Here is a 21564-nt window from a genome sequence, read left to right on the forward strand (position 1 = left end):
TACTAACGGTATTCTGATCTCGAGATGTTTCTCTTTTGTTTCTTTTTTGAGTCACTGTCCTATTATAAACTTTGACATTTTCGAAACGTTATATAAGGATTGTCTACCTAAAGAATAGATTCCTTAACTTTGTAATGTATTTAGCCTTTTAACTTTTTGCATTAGAGCGTCACTGCTTTTTTTGCAGACTTAACTCGTGTCTGGTGTATACCATTTTAATTCTGGTATATTTTTATAACTACATACCTTTTTATATAAATTGGTTATTTTGAAAGTGTATACACAGGGATGATTCTACTATATAGTTTAGGGCTAAGCGGCCCTCAATTCGTCCAGCGGCCCCAAAAAAATGTTTTTTTTTGGAAAAAAAAGTTTGTTTCCAGTTTTTGGTGAAAAAAATAAAAAAATAATTTGTTTTGGACCCTGAGAAAAAATGCTAAAATTGAAAGGAAAAATTTGTTTTCGGTTTGTCGCTAAAAAAAAAGTTTGTACAGAAAAAAAAACATAGCCCCCCCCCCCCCCCCCACCCCAGAAAATCAAATGGTTGCTGCCTTTATATGTGGTTATCTGATCTGAGAAGTTTCAGATTTTCTCAATAACTTTGTTCTCGTAAAAGCAGACCTTCAACTGAAATATGCGTGTTAAATACTAGATCAAATACTCCCATAGCATTTCCTTCAATTAAATTGAAGAAAATGCTATGGAAGTATTTGATCTCGTAAAAGCATATCGATAATAGACTGATAGATGCTTTTTGTCAAAATGGGTCGTTTAAAAGCAGACCTCGGCATGGAGTAAAACTTGTAAATTTTGATAAATTTAATGGGCGCCGATCTCGTAAAAGCACATCGCCCAACAGAACCGGTTCTATAATATGTTTATAAAAAATATAAATCAAAATTGTTGCCTGGCTCTCAAATCAAAGTCCAACTGTCTGAGCATTTTAGAAAATACATGTTGATAGAGTCATGCATGATGAAATAGGATCCGATATCCACACATTATGGAACAGGTGAAACTTGATACAATTTCCGTTTTTCCAGGAAAATAATATTATTTCATCATAGATTGTATGCGGAAAAAAATCCTAATTGGATGAAAATTCCAAATTTTGATGGTCAAGGGACCCATTTGAAAACAACTGGAATCATCCCTGATACAGGTAGTCATAAACTTTTGAACTAAGAAATTCTTCAGCAATACTAAGTTTCCCTGTATAATGTTTGAATTGATTTTAAAAGTAAAATCAGGAAATCCTTAAAATTTGAGATGTTTTATGAGACCAAAATAAGTCTCTTCACAAGAGGTCCCAATCAATTGCATGTCACAGGTTTCACCGCATAAAACATCTACCATGAGTAAAGACAGCTTCAGATACGAGTTGGTCATAAAGGCATTCATGTAGGAAACAAAATATAAAGATATGATATATAAAATAAATGCATCCAGAATTCCAGATTATAAAGCAAAGTGAGAGCATAAATTTATACTGCGAAAGGTTTGTGCAATTTGCATAAGTCATCCGGTTAGGAGAAATGACAATTTGCCAAATGCTTATAATTGGAAAAATTATGCACATTCCCAAGTAATAAATAAAATAATTGAGCTTCAAAATGACTATTCAAATCGGCCCATTCAAATAAAAGCTGTAAACGGGTCTCACTAATTAGCGACAACAAGCGTCAAGAAGCGACAACAAGCGTCAACAAGCGACAAGAAGCGACAACAAGAATTATTTTAGCGACAACAAGCGACAAGAAGACTATTTAGCGACAAGAAAACATTTTTTTTATAAGATATAAAGAAATTTGAATGTAATGTGGTTTTTTTTAAATTTACGAGCAGATATGTCTTATTAAAATGTTTTATTATATAGATAGACGAAGAAATGAAACATTTGTGAGGTCAGGAAGAAAGAGATTGTGAAGTTTATATTAGTATATTGGTAGATGAAAAAATTAACATTTGTGAAGAAGAAAGAGATAAGGGGGGATAGGAGGGGTCCTGATCCCGAAATCCCGGGCTTAAACACGAAATCCCGAAATTCCGAATTTAAATACAGTAAATCCCAAATTATAAGATAAATAATATGTTCTAAAACACAAGGAAAAGTAATATCATAATACAATAATTAAACGTTATACTGGCTGTTATACATTATAGATGATAAAATAAATATGTAAATAATGTTTCATTTTTTTCTATCAATTTTAACTTTCTTGTCGCTAAAATTATTTTCTTTTGCAAATTCTTTTAATATTTATTGCAATAATTAATTTTAATTAAAAAAAATATGTTTTCTTGTCGCTAAATAGTTTCTTGTCGCTTGTTGTCGCTAAAATAATTTTTGTTGTCGCTTCTTGTCGCTTGTTGACGCTTGTTGTCGCTAAAATTCTTGTTGTCGCTAATTAGTGAGACCGCTGTAAACATATACTTTCAGCTAGCATCTTCTGTTTACAGTCATTTATTTCAATACAAAAGCAAACACAAATTCAGCAACGATCTTTTGGTGACACGGTAGTCAGCGGTCTTAGGTTCATGTATTGCTTTTCTTTTTTTTTTTTTTAAAGAAAGCAACTTGTTTTTATGTACAACGATCAGGACACCGTTGGTAGTCAACGTTGGTTATATAAATTTTTGGTTATCAAAAATTATTTTATTATTCTTGTATATTTATATTCTATCTTTAATTTGAGATAAATCATTTGAGAAATAAAAAAAAAATATTATATGATATTTATATATAAAAATCTAGCATTTTCATTAGGTCCAGTCATTGCCGAGGTTTGTCAGGTCATTGTCAACATGGTCAGGTCACATTTTCGCAAGCTATAAATTTTTTTTCTCTTAATTTTAGCTCACCTGGCCCGAAGGGCCAAATGAGCTTTTCCCATCACTTGGCGTCCGGCGTCCGTCGTCCGTCGTCCGTCGTCGTCCGTCGTCGTCCGTCGTCGTTAACTTTTACAAAAATCTTCTCCTCTGAAACTACTGGGCCAAATGAAACCAAACTTGGCCACAATCATCATTGGGGTATCTAGTTTAAAAAATGTGTGGCGTGACCCGCCAAACAAAACAAGATGGCCACCATGGCTAAAAATAGAACATAGGGGTAAAATGCAGTTTTTGGCTTATAACTCAAAAACCAAAGCATTTAGAGCAAATCTGACATGGGATAAAAATGTTTATCAGGTCAAGATCTATCTGCCCTGAAATTTTCAGATGAATCGGTCAATCGGTTGTTGGGTTGCTGCCCCTGAATTGGTAATTTTGAGGAAATTTGGCTGTTTTTGGTTATTATCTTGAATATTATTATAGATAGAGATAAACTGGAAACAGCAATAATGTTCAGCAAAGTAAGATCTACAAATAAGTCAACATGACCGAAATGGTCAGTTGACCCGTTTAGGAGTTATTGCCCTTTATAGTCAATTTTTAACCATTTTTAGTAAATTAAAGTTTTCTTTTACAAAAATCTTCTCCTCTGAAACTACTGGGCCAAATTAAACCAAACTTGGCCACAATCATCTTTGGGGTATCTTGTTTAAAAAATGTGTGGCGTGACCTGGTCAACCAACCAAGATGGCTGCCATGGCTAAAAATAGAACATAGGGGTAAAATGCTGTTTTTGGCTTATAACTCAAAAACCAAAGCATTTTGAGGAAATCTGACATGGGATAAAAATGTTTATCAGGTCAAGATCTATCTGCTCTGAAATTTTCAGATGAATCAGTCAACCTGTTGTTTGGTTGCTGCCCCTGAATTGGTTATTTTGAGGAAATTTTGCTGTTTTTGGTTATTATCTTGAATATTATTATAGATAGAGATAAACTGTAAACATCAATAATGTTCAGCAAAGTTAGATTTACAAATAAGTCAACATGACCGAAATGGTCAGTTGACCCCTTTAGGAGTTATTCCCCTTTATAGTCAATTTTTAACCATTTTTTCATAAATCTAAGTAATCTTTTACAAAATCTCCACTGAAACTACTAGGCCACAATCATCTTTGGGGTATCTAGTTTGAAAAATGTGTCTGATGACCTGGCCATTTAACCAAGATGGCCGCCACGGCTAAAAATAGAACATAGGGGTAAAATGCAGTTTTTGGCTTATAACTATGAAACCAAAGCATTTAGAGCAAATCTGACAAGAAGTTAAATTGTTAATCAAGTCAATATCTATCTGCCCTGAATTTTTCAGATGAATTGGACAACTGGTTGTTGGGTTGCTGCCCTCCAATTGGTAATTTTTAAAGAAATTTTGTCGTTTTTATTTATCTTGAATACTATTATAGATAGCGATAAACTGTAAAGAGCAAAAATGTTCAGCAAAGTAAGATCTACAAATAAGTCAAATGACCTAAATGGTCAATTGACCCCTTTTAAAAGGAGTTGTTGCCCTTTATAGTAATTTTTTATCAATTTTCATTAATTTGGTAAATTTATGTAAATTTTTACCAAATATAGTTCTCTGTTACTAATGGGCAAAGTTCATTATAAATATAATTGTAAGAAGCAGAATCGTTCAGTAAAGTAAGAACTTCAAACACATCACCATCACCAAAATACAATTTTGTCATGAATCCATTTGTGTCCTTTGTTTAATATGCACATAGACCAAGGTGAGCGACACAGGCTCTTTAGAGCCTCTAGTTTAATTATATTTATGTAGAACATGCTAAAGTCTTATTATATTTCAAATTTGAAATAAAATATTTTTGAAATAAAAAAGTTATCAGCATTTTTTTCGATCCTGTCATTGTCGATGTTGGTCCTGACATTGTCGGTGTAGGTCAGGTCACGTTTTCCCAAGCTTATGGAGAAAACTATTTATTTTCTTTTAAAATTCATGTATTAAATGTTGAAATCTAATTAAATTTCAAATTTGAAACAAAATCTTCGAGAAATGAAAAAGTTATTAGCATTATTATTTGGTCCTGTCATTCTCGATTTTGGTCCTGTCATTTTCGATTTTGGTCCTGTCATTGTCATCGATGGTCAGGTCACGTTTTTTCAAGTTTCTGATAAAATTTTATATTTTTTTTTTAATTTTAAATTTCAAATGGTGACATCTTATTATATTTCAAATTTGAGATCAATCCAATGAATAATAAAAAAGTTATTAGCATTTTTCATTTGGTCCTGTCATTCGGTCCTGTCATTCGGTCCAGTCATTAGTGTAACCCAGAAACAACTCCTGAAACGAGTTGTATATTATACGCACCCGTTTCGCGCCCCTGACAAAAATATGTTTCCTGTGAAAGAAAGGGTAAAACATACGATTTTAGTAAAACCCACTCAAAGATATACAGAGGTATTGTGAGAACACAGATAATTCAATTAAGATATAAGACGGACGTCCATGTTGTCTTGGTTCCAATCCGGGTCCGTTAGCCTAAGGTAGCAATAAACAGTTAGGAAAAAATACTGAAATTTGCCCTTATGAATTTTACCATCCCCTTTTCATTGCTTTCTTGCAATATGAAGCTTACTGTTTGTTTCATATATGGGCATATGAATGTAATCAGAATCTTCCATAGATTTTATTTCCAGTATATAAAATGGTAAAATATAATTTCTTTTTGGTGTATCCATGGCAACAATCTGCATTTATTTGTTATAAAATATTGCAAAAAGGGGGGGGGGGGGAAAGATGTCACATATTTCCCCAAAATTTGACTAAAAGTAGAATTTCAATCGCTTGAAGTAATACCTTTTCTGAAACTGTGTACATATATATCATTCAGCAAATCCAATGAAAATCATATATGTCTTTCGTCTCATTTTTTTGTAAAATTGCGTCAAAAACTTCGTGTAGAAAAAGAGTGTTTGTAAACAGTACATTAATTTCTGGACCGATGACCGGTCTAGCTATGAAAACAGAAAACGGCCCATAAAACATGTAAAAAATAATCTTGATGCTCTTATAAACCATCTTTGAAGGCTATATTAGCACTCATCTGTCTAAAAATTAATTTTATTACACAATAACTTTCCTATTTGAAAAATCCACAGGGGCCATAATGCTAAACTAAACTCCTAACTGTGTATTGCTACCTAAATTCATGTTCGCTCCATTCTCGTTCACACCCCACACGTTCGCATCAAAGGATTTGTGCTGAATATGTTGGAAAGCTTTATTTTAATCGTCCTTTTGATAGTGTTTTTTTATTAAATAAAGAAAATTTGTTTTTTTATAGTTTAAAATAAAATAGTGACATTCTAAAAACGTAAACAGGTTTTCTTTTGTGAATTATTTGGACAGAATTGATAATAAATATTGTCATGATAAAAAAAATGGCGGATCCAGAAATTTCATAAAGGGGGGGGGGGGAGGGGCACTGACTGACCAAGAGGGGACCAGCTCCAGTCATGCTTCAGTGATTCCCTAAATAATCAACCAAATTTTCCCCACAAAAAGCCCTGTAAAACCCTCTAAATCAAAAAAAAATGTTTCAGTTTAATTTATAAATCAGCCTCTGTCAAAAACTAAGTCATTTGTCTATTAGACTTGTTAAAGTAGGGCAGAAAAATCCTAATGGCTATCAAACTCGTCACAAACCGGTAAAAATAGTTATCTTTCATTTTATTCATTAAAAGTCTTCATTGTTTTACTAGTACCAAACTAACTTCTTGTATTTAACTTAACACCAGACACATAACAATAATACCAAATTATCTTTGTTAATATCAATTTAGAACAGTAATCTTAAATAAATCATAATTAATATATCAGTCAGGGGTACTACTTGTAAAAGTCATTTTTATTTACTTGAAGAAGTAAAACAAATTTACACATTTAAGTTAATTATAATGTTTAAATAATCTCCCCTTAATTTTCTGAAAAATTCACTGGTATATTAAGTAAATTTTTCTTACAATCCCACAAACATTCTTAAGTTTTGCGATGTAAAATCATGCTTTAATGATTTTTCCCAGGTTAGCTCATAATTTTTTATTAGAGTTCAATGTTTCATCATATTGATTCAACAAAGAAACTGTTTGCGCAAAGATGTTAAGTATTTGCTCAAGGCCTTCAAAAATTGCTCCTTGGGGACTTGTAAATGAGCAGTGTTCTGAAGATAACAGACAAATGGGATTTTCATTGTCCATGAAATTACACCTTAATGATTAGTAAAGACATCTGCAAAGGGCAGACAATTTAAAATTCTATTAGAGTAAAGAAATTCTTAGAATTCAAGAAAGGAGATAGGATGACTTTTTTAACTTAGCTGTATCCTTACTAATGGAAAAAGCTAGGAAAGCATGTTTTAAGATTAAGAAAACAATTGGATTGGATAATCCTTGTAATCTTTTAGAAAAATTATTTGATTCATTAGTTAGCCCCATATTGCTGTATTGTAGCGAGATTTGGGGTGTTTACAGTTTTTGATAATTCGGGAGACAATTCCATTTTGGAAAAAAATCATATGAAATTCTAGGTGTTCATTGTAAAGCAATTAATGCTGCTGGTAGAGCTGAACTTTGCAGGCTACCGTTATGCTCAAAAATATCATTTTCTTGTATTAAGTTTTATGATCATATTTTAAGGTCTGAAAACACACTTAAATCCAAAGTTTTTCTGGCAACTGAAAAAAATAACCCCTGGACAAAGAAACTTTATTCTATTTTTAACAATCTAGGATTTTCCAACCTAGCTGGGGGAAACTTTTCTATCAAACAATATCTACCAAGTATTAATTTAAACAACGATTGATTGATCAGTGCACACAGGATCAATCATCAAAAATTCATGATTCATCAAAACTAAAATTTTACCAACAATTTCATAATTCAAAGCAGCGTAGTTCTTATGTTGATGTTCTAAGTAATAGATTAGAAAGGTCATCTCTGTGTAAAATTAGATTGAGTGCACACAATCTTGCTATTGAAAAGGGGCGATATTTAGGTTTACCCACCGATGAACGACTTTGTAATGTATGTAAATCAGGTGAGGTAGAAGATGAAAATCACTTTTTACTGAAATGTGAAACTTTTTCCAACTATAGAATTAACTTTAAAAATAAGATATTAAATATACTTCCTACGTGTTGTAGTGAAAATCAGCTATAGTTGTATTAATAGTAATTCTTTAAAAGTCCTGAAAGTGACTAGTTCTTATATATGGACCAGACCTGCCAACTATCCTGATTTTCGCGGTATCATCCCGATTTTCATCCCTCAACCCGAATCCCGATATCGGGATTCTAAAACAAGTCAAAATCCCGATTTTTGGCAAAATATACCTGAAAAAAATATTTGGTTACCGATTTTGAAGTTTTTCTGATAATCTATAATTTTACCCGGGGACATATTATGACAAGTTTACAATACTACGCTAATCAACAGTCACAACAGGTGTCATAATTTGTTGTTGCAAGTAATCGGATTACCTGATATGGGTAATTACAATCCTCAAAATTAATTGATATTATTACTTGTAAACAGAAAGTCGGTCAGTTGGCCTTTCATTTTTAATCAATTTATCATACGAGCACAATTTGCAACGTTTACCGTAGTTCCATAACGAAATCGTAATAAACTTAAAGATGAGAACTGTAATGAACTCTTAAAAAAACATCATTTATCTTGAAATTCATTTAATTTTTGAAATCAGACATGTGTCTGTTGATTTAAAATCGACGCCATTTTGTATTCTTCTACTGTGAATAAACCTCCGCTGGTAAGACCACCTCCTAACACAAAAAAAGATAACTCAACTTTTATCCATTTTCTCATTAAAACAGATAGACTTAATCAAAATCTGTATTAATTTCATCCTTCTAACTTTAGGACATATAGGTTTAGGTCTTTTGAGGCATGGCCCAAAGATAAGAAGGTTTTTGGAGGGGGAAAAGGGGTTTTTCACTAAGTATCCTTTATTTTTTAATGCCATTTTTCTCTATTCTTAAGTTATTTTGTCAATTTTAAAATAAGTACAAGAATCATGCAAATAAAAGAAATCAAGGCTTATAAGATCATCATCAGTATACCAAAAGAAATAAGAAGAGACATGAGACTATTTTAAGAGTAAGAAACAGTGCACACAGAAACGCCAATCTGGTCGCGCACTAAATCCCCCATGGAGATTTTCAAAAGTTGGCAGGTCTGTATGGACCATAATTTGGTATTCCGCCTTTGGTTTCTTTTTGTATTCTTTTTTATAAGTTCTAAAATTTTAACTTTTATTTTGTGGTTTGTGTTGGTGTTAGAATAGTATGAATGGAATAATTGAGTTTTTCCAGAAAAAATTAATACATTTTGATTCACCGTTTCACGACAGGAAACCTAACAGGAAACCAATCTTTATTTTCTTTATTTTGCACAATATAATTCAAAAGGCATAAATAAACACCATTACTAGTGTTACTTGCTTCATGTTAATATTTAAAATCTATTTTCAATGTTATATTAAAGTTTTTTTTAAAAGTGACAGGAAACCATAAGAAACCGAAAGCATTTTTAGCTCACCTGGCCTAAAAGGCCATGTGAGCTTTTCTCATCACTTGGCGTCCGTTGTCGTCGTCTGTCGTCGTTAACAATTTTTCAAACATCTTCTCCTCTGAAACTACTGAATGGATTTTAATGAAACTTAACATGATTGTTCCTTAGTATATCCTGCACAAAATGTGTGCTTCGATTTTTGATCCGTCAAAAAACATGGCCGCCGTTACTTAAAATAGAACATAGGGGTCAAATGCAGTTTTTGGCTTATATCTCAAAAACGAAAGCATTTAGAGCAAACCTGACACGGGTAAAAATGTTCATTAGGTCAAGATCTATCAGCCCTGAAATTTTCAGATGAATCAAACAAACCATTGTTGGGTTGCTGCCACTTAATTGGAAATTTTAAGGAAATTTTGCAGTTTTTGGTCATTATCTTGAATATTATTATAGATAAAGATAAACTGTAAACAGCAAAAATGATCAACAAAGTAAGATCTACAAATAAGTTAACACGACCAAAATTGTCAATTGACCCCTTAAGGGGTTATTGTCCTTTAATGACAATTTTTCACAATTTGTTCATCATATTTGCTAACTTTAAAAAATCTTCTCCTCTGAAACTACTGAATGGATTTGGTTAAAACTTAGCATGATTGTTCCTTAGATTATCCTGCACAAAGTGTGTGCTTTGATTTTTGATCCTTCAAAAAACATGGCCGCCGTTACTTAAAATAGAACATAGGGGTCAAATGCAGTTTTTGGCTTATATCTCAAAAACGAAAGCATTTAGAGCAAATCTGACATGGAGTAAAAATGTTCATTAGGTCAATATCTATCAGCCCTGAAATTTTCAGATGAATCAAACAACCAATTGTTGGGTTGCTGCCACTTAATTGGTAATTTTTTAGGAAATTTTGCAGTTTTTGGTCATTATCTTGAATATTATGTTAGATAAAGATAAACTGTCAACAGCAAAAATGATCAGCAAAGTAAGATCTACAAATAAGTTAAATGACCAAAATTGTCAATTGACCCCTTAAGGGGTTATTGTCCTTTAATGACAATTTTTAATTGTGCTTCATATTTGCTAACTTTAAAAAATCTTCTCTAAAGCTACTCAACTAAATTCAACAAAACTTCAACTGAATGATCAGTAGGGTGTATAAAATAAAGTTTGTGCTTTATTTTTTATTTCGTCAAAAGCATGGCCGTCATGGCTAAAAATAGATCACAGGGTAAAATGCAGTTTTTGGCTTATATCTCAAAAACTCCAGCATTTAGAGCAAATAAGACAAGATGTTAAAGTATTTATTAGGTCAAGGTCTACCTGTCCTGAACTTTTCAGCCGAATTGGGTAACTGGTTTTTCAGGTATAATGCCCCTGAATTGATGATTTTAAAGAAATTTTGCAGTTTTTGGTTATTATCTTGAATACTATTATAGATACAGATAAACTGTTTATAGCAAAAATGTTAAGCAAAGAGTGTAAGATCTACAAATAAGTCAATTTGACCAAAATTGTCAATTGACCCCTTAAGGAGTTATTGCCCTTTAAAGACTTTTTTCACAATTTGTTCATCATGTTGACTTACTTTAAAAAATCTTCTCCTTTGAAACTGCTGTATCAATTTCAGCCAAACTTAGGCTAAATGAGTTTCAGAGTATCTAGTATAAATTTTATATTTCATTTCCTTGTATGTCAAGAAACATAGCTCCTATGGCTAAAATAGAACATAGGAGAAAATGATTTTTTTTTTGCTTTTGAAGAAAATAGGACGATTCAAAGAACATTTAAATAAATTGAAAAGCCAAAATAATCATTGATGAGAGATTTAATCAAAAAAATTAAGGTGAGCGATTCAGGCTCTTGAGAGCCTCTTGTTTTAGTTTTATTTTATTGCAAAATCTGCTTAAAATAATCTGAACAGTATACTTTTTCTTAAAATCCATCTTAAATGTAACAGTATTATAAAACTCCTAAATATATGCTTGTTTTGAAAACAATTAGTACAATTTATTCAGAATTTTCCATATTTTCTTCATTGATACAGATACCATAATCGTTGTATCTTGATGTTTTGGCCAAAAAAATATATTTATATTTGGTTTTGAAATTCCAGTTATACATATAAAATTTATTCCAAATCATTGGCAATGTAAAATTCTTTAAATCCAGTAAAGAAAAAAACTTTTAACTTTGAATTTAAATCTTTAAAATAGGCACCATGTGATATTTGTGACCTGTACACAATCTACATGGTTTCCACATTTTAACCTACTTAAGTGGGCTAAAATCAATAAAGTACTTCCTTTCAAGTCATGCCTGGTAAGAGTTTACTACCTTTGACAAGTTTATTGCGTTTCTGAAAAGTGTTTGCAGAACATGAATAGAAAAAAATAATTATAAATTGTGACAAAGTTACCAACTTTGTACATTCCAAGTGTAACGGTATATTAACATGCATTTTTCATTTAATTATCTTTATTCACCTAAAATATCCAGTAATATTTACTGCTGAAGCAAAATCAATCCAACGAACATCGGCACCATGATAAGAGACGTAATTTTGATTGAATTTTCCAAGGACCCTTTACATTGTTATTGGGAAACGTAGTGTGTTTAAACGTCGGTCAAATTTGAAATCGATTTTGTCAAGTCATTGGGCATTTATTTTCACACAAGATCGTATGTAACATTATGCACATAGGAAAAATAATAGACCCCCGGCGCAATCTCTTTAAAAATTGTATTTTCCTCTTTTTAACAAGACGAAACACGTCTACAGATTATGTTTGCTAACATCCCGTTGGAAACAAAAACAATGTTTAGACCTAGTATTTCGTACATCCGGCCGTAATGGCGTGATCACATGTTAGTCACATGTTTCACGTATGACCAGAAATGATTAGAACTTAAGGACAAAAACAGTTTTAATAAATAACTGGACTTCTGTTTCGTGTGAAATGTAACGCATAACGATAACGTCATTTTCTTACTTAAAATTATTACGAAGATCAAAACAAGAATTTTAATCATTTCTGATTTACCTGTTTGAACATCTCGCGAGAGTTCATATTTGCATATTGTTTTTAAGAATTCTATTACAACAAAGCTGATTACATCATCTAAAATTTGCGTTACGAAATCGGACACAAAAGTCACGCCACTGTTCTTACATCTGCTACATAAATACATAAATAAGTTCTCTGCATTTTCTTCTCACTATTCTTATTGGTCGATGTTCTTTGTTATTTGAAAGCAAAAGTTACGAATTTGCCGGTGACGATTATCTTTAAATCAGTCAGCGTTATGCTCTTTGGAAGCAAAAAGTAACGCGTGAAACGACACAAAAATACGGTTGTAGAATCTTTGAAATTCGTATATTTCAATTTTTTTTCTAGGGAAGAGAAACATACACTTGTATGTTGATAAAAACAATGGCATCTTTAGATGTAGTTACAACTTTTCTTACAGTAATTCACATTTTATCACTTTTCTATAGTTATAGGAAACGGAGCCCAATAGCAAATTATGGTCCATATATAAATGTCTGGTGAATAGATTTTAGCTTCTTAATTATAACATATTGAACTACTAATGCTGTATTCACTGTAATTGTGTTTGTGCCAATAAAATATTTGTATTTATTTGTATTTGTAAACAAGTAAAAAATTCTGAATGTCTAAGGGACATAACTAAGCCATTTTTTTTACCTATTCATATACATGTACAAGTAACTAAAATTCACTTGTACAAGTATCCTACAAATTATTGTATATGCGTATATTTATTTTAACTTCCTCAAGTAAATAAAAATTACTTTATAAGTAGTACCTCTGACTATTAATCATCTAATCACAGTCAAAAAATATATTTCATTAAAAAAATTCACAATTTTTATTCATTAAAATATATAAATATTTTGATATACATGATATATATGTATCTAAAAAAAATCTAATTCAACCAGCATTTGAATAAAAAAGGGTGCGAACGTAGCCAAGGGGCGAACGTGTGGGGGTGCGAATGTGTTTTGGGTGCAAACCATCAGAACATATGGATGGACCCCATCATCAGATACATCATCACTTTTGTGTAAAAGAATTATCAGCTGGTTATATGAGCCTGATTTATAGATACAGTGACATGGCACAAAAATAACTCCCATTAGATAGCCTGGCTAATAACAAAGTGACATGACACAAAAATAACTCCCATTAGACAGCCTGGCTAATGATACAGTGACATGACACAAAAATAACTCCCATTAGACAGCCTGGCTAATAATACAGTGACATGACACAAAAATAACTCCCATTAGACAGCCTGGCTAATGATACAGTGACATGACACAAAAATAACTCCAATTAGACAGCCTGGCTAATAATTCAGTGACATGACACAAAAATAACTCCCATTAGACAGCCTTGCTAATAATGCAATGACATGACACAAACATAACTCCCATTAGACAGCCTGGCTAATAATACAGTGACATGACACAAACATAACTCCCATTAGACAGTCTTGCTCATAATACAGTGACATGACACAAAAATAACTCCCATTAGACAGCCTTGCTAATAAGGCAATGACATGACACAAACATAACTCCCATTAGACAGCCTGGCTAATGATACAGTGACATGACACAAAAATACATTGTAACTCCCATTAGACAGCCTGGCTAATAATGCAGTGACATGACACAAACATAACTCCCATTAGACAGCCTGGCTAATAATACAGTGACATGACACAAAAATAACTCCCATTAGACAGCCTGGCTAATAATGCAGTGACATGACACAAAAATAACTCCCATTAGACAGCCTGGCTAATAATACCGTGACATGACACAAAAATAACTCCCATTAGACAGCCTGGCTAATAAAACAGTGATATGACACAAAAAATAACTCCCATTAGACAGCCTGGCTAATGATACAGTGACATGACACAAAAATAACTCCAATTAGACAGCCTGGCTAATAATTCAGTGACATGACACAAAAATAACTCCCATTAGACAGCCTTGCTAATAATGCAATGACATGACACAAACATAACTCCAATTAGACAGCCTGGCTAATAATTCAGTGACATGACACAAAAATAACTCCCATTAGACAGCCTTGCTAATAATGCAATGACATGACACAAACATAACTCCCATTAGACAGTCTTGCTTATTATACAGTGACATGACACAAAAATAACTCCCATTAGACAGCCTTGCTAATAATGCAATGACATGACACAAACATAACTCCAATAAGACAGCCTGGCTAATAATTCAGTGACATGACACAAAAATAACTCCCATTAGACAGCCTTGCTAATAATTCAATGACATGACACAAACATAACTCCCATTAGACAGCCTGGCTAATGATACAGTGACATGACACAAAAATACATTGTAACTCCCATTAGACAGCCTGGCTAATAATGCAGTGACATGACACAAACATAACTCCCATTAGACAGCCTGGCTAATAATACAGTGACATGACACAAAAATAACTCCCATTAGACAGCCTGGCTAATAATGCAGTGACATGACACAAAAATAACTCCCATTAGACAGCCTGGCTAATAATACCGTGACATGACACAAAAATAACTCCCATTAGACAGCCTGGCTAATAAAACAGTGATATGACACAAAAATAACTCCCATTAGACAGCCTGGCTAATAATGCAGTGACATGACACAAACATTACTCCCATTAGACAGCCTTGCTAATAATACCGTGACATGACACAAAAATAACTCCCATTAGACAGCCTGGCTAATAAAACAGTGATATGACACAAAAAAAACTCCCATTAGACAGCCTGGCTAATAATGCAGTGACATGACACAAAAATAAACCCCATTAGACAGCCTTGCTAATAATACCGTGACATGACACAAAAATAACTCCCATTAGAGAGCCTGGCTAATAATACAGTGACATGACACAAAAAAAACTCCCATTAGACAGCCTTGCTAATAATCCCGTGACATGACACAAAAATAACTCCCATTAGACAGCCTGGCTAATAATGCAGTGACATGCCACAAACATAAGTCCCATTAGACAGCCTGGCTCATAATACAGTGACATGACACAAACATAACTCCCATTATACAGTCTTTCTCATAATACAGTGACACGACACAAAAATAACTCCCATTAGACAGCCTGGCTAATGATACAGTGACATGACACAAAAAAAAACTCCCATTAGACAGCCTGGCTAATAATACAGTGACATGACACAAAAATAACTCCCATTAGACAGCCTGGCTAATAATGCAGTGACATGACACAAACATAACTCCTATTAGACAGCCTGGCTAATAATACTGTAACATGACACAAAAATAACTCCCATTAGACAGCCTGGCTAATAAAACAGTGATATGACACAAAAAAAACTCCCATTAGACAGCCTGGCTAATAATGCAGTGACATGACACAAAAATAACTCCCATTAGACAGCCTTGCTAATAATACCGTGACATGACACAAAAATAACTCCCATTAGACAGCCTTGTTAATAATACAGTGACATGACACATAAATAACTCATATTAGACAGCCTTGTTAATAATACAGTGACATGACGCAAGAATTACTCCAATTAGACATTTAGACAGCCTGGCTAATAATACAGTGACATGACACAAAAATAACTCCCATTAGACATTTAGACAGCCTTGTTAATAATACAGTGACTTGACACAGAAATAACTCCAATTAGACAGCCTTGTTAATAATACAGTGACATAACACATAAATAACTCATATTAGACAGCCTGGCTAATAATACAGTGACATGACACAAAAATAACTCCCATTAGACAGCCTGGCTAATAATACAGTGAAGTGACACAAAGATAACTCCCATTAGACAGCCTTGCTAATAATACAGTGACGTGACACAAAAATAACTCCCATTAGACAGCCTGGCTAATAATACAGTGACGTGACACAAAAATAACTCCTATTAGACAGCCTGGCTAATAGTACAGTGACGTGACACAAAAATAACTCCCATTAGACAGCCTTGTTAATAATACAGTGACGTGACACAAAAATAACTCCCATTAGACAGCCTTGTTAATAATACAGTGACATGACACATAAATAACTCATATTAGACATTTAGACAGCCTGGCTAATAATAAAGTGACATAACACATAAATAACTCCCATTAGACAGCCTGGCTAATAATACAGTTACATGACACAAAAATAACCCCCGTTAGACAGCCTGGCTAATAATACAGTGAAGTGACACAAAAATAACTCCCATTAGACAGCCTTGCTAATAATACAGTGACATGACACAAAAATAACTCCCGTTAGACAGCCTGGCTAATAATACAGTGACATGACACAAAAATAACTCCCATTAGACAGCCTGGCTAATGATACAGTGACATAACACATAAATAACTCCCATTAGACAGCCTGGCTAATAATACAGTTACATGACACAAAAATAACCCCCGTTAGACAGCCTGGCTAATAATACAGTGAAGTGACACAAAAATAACTCCCATTAGACAGCCTTGCTAAAAATACAGTGACATGACACAAAAATAACTCCAATTAGATAGCCATGCTAATAATACAGTGACATGACACAAAAATAACTCCCATTAGACAGCCTTGCTAATAATACAGTGACATGACACAAAAATAACTCCCATTAGACAGCCTGGCTAATAATACAGTGACATAACACATAAATAACTCCCATTAGACAGCCTGGCTAATAATACAGTTACATGACACAAAAATAACTCCCGTTAGACAGCCTGGCTAATAATACAGTGACATGACACAAAAATAACTCCCATTAGACAGCCTTGCTAATAATACAGTGACATGACACAAAAATAACTCCCATTAGACAGCCTTGCTAATAATACAGTGACATGACACAAAAATAACTCCCATTAGACAGCCTGGCTAATAATACAGTGACATAACACATAAATAACTCCCATTAGACAGCCTGGCTAATAATACAGTTACATGACACAAAAATAACTCCCGTTAGACAGCCTGGCTAATAATACAGTGACATGACACAAAAATAACTCCCATTAGACAGCCTTGCTAATAATACAGTGACATGACACAAAAATAACTCCCATTAGACAGCCTTGCTAATAATACAGTGACATGACACAAAAATAACTCCTATTAGACAGCCTGGCTAATAATACAGTGACATGACACATAAATAACTCATATTGGATAGCCTGGCTAATAATACAGTGACATGACACAAACATAACTCCCATTAGACAGCCTGGCTTACAATACAGTGACGTGACACAAAAATAACTCCCATTAGACATTTAGACAGCCTGGCTAATAATGCAGTGACATGACACAAAAATAACTCCCATTAGACAGCCTGGCTAATAATACAGTGACATGACACAAAAATAACTCCCATTAGACAGCCTTGCTAATAACAGGCCTTCATGCTATTATGAATTTGTCCTAAAAACTCCTACACCGAGCTATGTATGGTACTATATACAGAAGGTCATATCTCTTTCATTCATGACAAGTTACTTGATACAAGCTAAAAAAGTATATACATAATATATTCAGAAATGGTTCAACCGATATTCATCATGTTCATCTGAAACTGTAATTGAGCTATTTTATATTTTCAGTTTAAAGATCTACTGTTCGTTTTTATTTGATTCAAGTCCAGTCGCTTTAATACACGTTTAGTAAAGGTAAGTGAATATTATAGTCAAATTGTATAGAATCGTTATGTTATTTATTTTATCAAATGAAATTCAATTAACAATGTTAAAATGTATAATTGTATAAATAAACCAATTTTTCAAGACGTTTCATTAAAATGTTAAAATGCTTAAAGGGGAGATAATAAAGAGCTAACAGGATTAACATTTTGCACTCATCTACTTTTGTTATACATGTATTTATATGGAAAACAAAAAAATATGTGACACAACTATATGATTACCAAACTAACATGTCTAACAAAACATTGCAATCATTACAATGTAAATTGCTTAAAAAAATAAGAGTTTTCGACTATGAAGTGAACTTGGGATATTTATGTTAATGGGACAGCAACCATTCAATGAAAGAGGTCAAAATTGTATTCAACCATTGACAAGCATTTTTAAATTATAGACCTATCAGTGGGTTTGTACTTACATTCATGAGCAACACAAGTGCCACATTTGGAGAATGATCTGCTTACCGTTCCTGAGCACCTGAGATCACCACAAACTTTTGGTGGGGTTTGTGTTGCTCAGTCTTAAGGTTTTTATTTTTCTACCGACAAAGTCGAAGGGGACTTTAGGTTTGCACTCCGTCAGTCTGTCTGTCTGTCTATGTCTGTCTGTCTATGTCTGTCTGTCTATGTCTGTCTGTCTGTCTGTCTGTCAGACCAGCAAATCAGTTTTCCAGGTTTTATATGCTCGTCAAAATTTTGACGGGACGTATTATAGTATACTAATGTCTGGTGTCCGTCTGACCATGTCGCACCATTTCTTGAGAACAATTTATCCAAATTTCATTAAAATTAACATAGTTGTTTCTTATGATGATCAAACGATCTGTATACTTTTTGGCGAAAATAAGATTAAAACTTTTTCAGTTACGGGACTTTGTAACTAAAACAGGGGTGTGTTTTTTTCACATGTCGTACCGTATCTCATAAACGATTTATGATTATTGCTTAAATCTTTACACACTTTTTACATGTCTTAGTTATATTAATCTGAAGATCTGTATACTTTTTTGTGATGATTCTTTATTTTATTTTTGAGTAATTGAATTTTTATTGAGCTTTTTGGTAAAAAACATATAAAACATGTTGTGAGCAATTTTTTTTCTGTCTCTTATATAAACTTCCTATTGAGCAGGAATAAGGAATGAGTCAAGATATACCTAGCATGACTTCCTGAACAACCCTCGCGTTATTCCAAACATTTTTTAATGTTTTTTTTCACAAGACGACGGGCATATCATGCGCTCGTGGCGCAGCTGTTTATTAGTACCCTACTGACGAAGTCGAAGGAGACTTTAGGTTTGCACTCTGTTCGTCTGTCTGTCTGTCCATCTGTCTGTCAGTCCGGCAAATAAGTTTCCAGACTTTTTTCTTCATGCTTGAAGATATTGATTTGATATTTGGTGTATTGTTTTATTATGACAAGTTACAGGTCAAGTTTGATTTTAGCTTTTCTCCTTGTTCAGTTAAAGCCCTTTCCCTAGAATTAAATTTTTGATGAAATACTTATTAATTAATAGATTTCTGTTCAAAGGGAAATACATACTCATTTTTTATTAACTTTCCCTAGAATTATATTTTTGATGAAATACTTATTAATTACTAGATTTTTGTTCAAAGGGAAATAACTCATTTTTAGCTCACCTGACCTGAAAGGTCAAGTGAGCTTTTCTCATCACTTGGCGTCCGTCGTCCGTCGTCCTGCGTCCGTCGTCCTGCGTCCGTCGTCCGTCGTCCGTAAACTTTTACAAAAATCTTCTCCTCTGAAACTACTAGGCCAAATTTAACCAAACTTATCCACAATCATCATTGGGGTATCTAGTTTAAAAAATGTGTCCGTTGACTCCGCCAACCAACTAAGATGGCTGCCATGGCTAAAAATAGAACATAGGGGTAAAATGCAGTTTTTGGCTTATAACTCAAAAACCAAAGCATTTAGAGCAAATCTGACATGGGGTTGAATTGTTTATCAGGTCAAGATCTATCTGCCCTGAAATTTTCAGATGAATCTGACTACTCGTTGTTAGGTTGCTGCCCCTGAATTGGTTATTTTAAGGAAATTTTGCAGTTTTTGGTTATTATCTTGAATACTATTATAGATAGAGATAAACTGTAAACAGCAATAATGTTCAGCAAAAAAAAAACCTACAAATAAGTCAACATAACCAAAATTGTCAGTCAACCCCTTAAGGAGTTATTGCCCTTTATAGTCAATTTTATAACAAATTTTTGTCAGTTTTTGTAACTTGTACAAAAATCTTTTTCTCTGAAACTACATGGCCAAATTAAACCGAACTTGGCTATAATTATCATTGTGGTATATAGTTTAAGAAATGTGTCCGATGACACCGCCTTCCAAACAAAATGGCTGACATGGCTAAAATTAGAACATAGTGGTAAAATGCAGTTTTTGATTTATATCTTTAAAAATAAGACATTTAGGGCAAATCTTTCAAGATTTAAATGTCAATCAGAATAAGATCAAACCCCTCGCAAATTTTCAGATGAATCTGACAACTCGTTGTTGGGTTGCTGCCCTAAAATTGGTAATTTTAAGGAAATTTTTCAGTTTTTGGTTATTATCTTGAATACTATTATAGATAGAGATAAACTGTAAACAGCAATTTTGTTCAGCAAAGTAAGATCTACAAATAAGTCAAACATGATAAAAATTGTAAGAATACCCCTTAAGGAGTTATTGTCCTTTATGGTCAATTTTGAACAACTTTTTGTCATTTTTGTAACTTGAAATCTTCTTTTCTAAAACTATGGGCCATATTAAACTAAATGTGGCCACAATCATTACTATGGTATCTATTTGAAAAAGGTGTCTAATGACCCCACCTACTAACCAAGATTATCGACATCAGTAAATACAGTAACAGGTGAGCGACACAGGCTCTTGAGAGCCTCTAGTTTAAAAGACATTGTATTAAGATAAATGACATTTTGGATTTTTTCCCTTCTCTTTAGTAAATTGTTTGAAGAATTAAGTGGTAGGTTTGTTTGTTATTTTATGTAGTTTACACCATGACAAGTTATAGATCAAGTTAGAATTTCGTTCCATTACAATGATTTTTTTAACCGGTAGGGGACTATGTATTGCCATGCTTGTTTTCTTTGTGCTTGAAGATATTGATTTAATATTTGGTTTATTGCTTCATAATGACATGTTACAGATCAAGTTCGAATTAAGTTCTGGTCTGATGGTTTTGTACAGAGTTGTGGTCCTTGGACTTTGAAAATTCACTTAAATAATCAGTTTTCCTCACTTTGTTTCGTCATACTTGAAGATATTGATTTGATAATTGGTCTATAGTTTTATCATGA

At 33.1% G+C, this 21564-nt stretch overlaps 1 long non-coding RNA gene across 2 annotated transcripts in view; it reads left to right on the forward strand.

Annotated features, from left to right (window-relative positions):
* LOC134700526 (uncharacterized) overlaps positions 1–21564 on the forward strand; it is a 75751-nt gene that overhangs the window by 46608 nt on the left and 7579 nt on the right. The window contains exons 1-2 of one of the 2 annotated variants that reach the window (XR_010103917.1): positions 5235–5313; positions 18140–18205. This is a non-coding gene — a long non-coding RNA (uncharacterized LOC134700526). Of the gene's footprint in view, positions 1–5234; positions 5314–18139; positions 18206–21564 lie in introns of those variants that run through there. The other variant, XR_010103916.1, reaches the window with a different exon arrangement.

Source organism: Mytilus trossulus, unplaced genomic scaffold, assembly GCF_036588685.1.
Source record: "Mytilus trossulus isolate FHL-02 unplaced genomic scaffold, PNRI_Mtr1.1.1.hap1 h1tg000158l__unscaffolded, whole genome shotgun sequence".
Lineage (NCBI taxonomy): Eukaryota > Metazoa > Mollusca > Bivalvia > Mytilida > Mytilidae > Mytilus > Mytilus trossulus.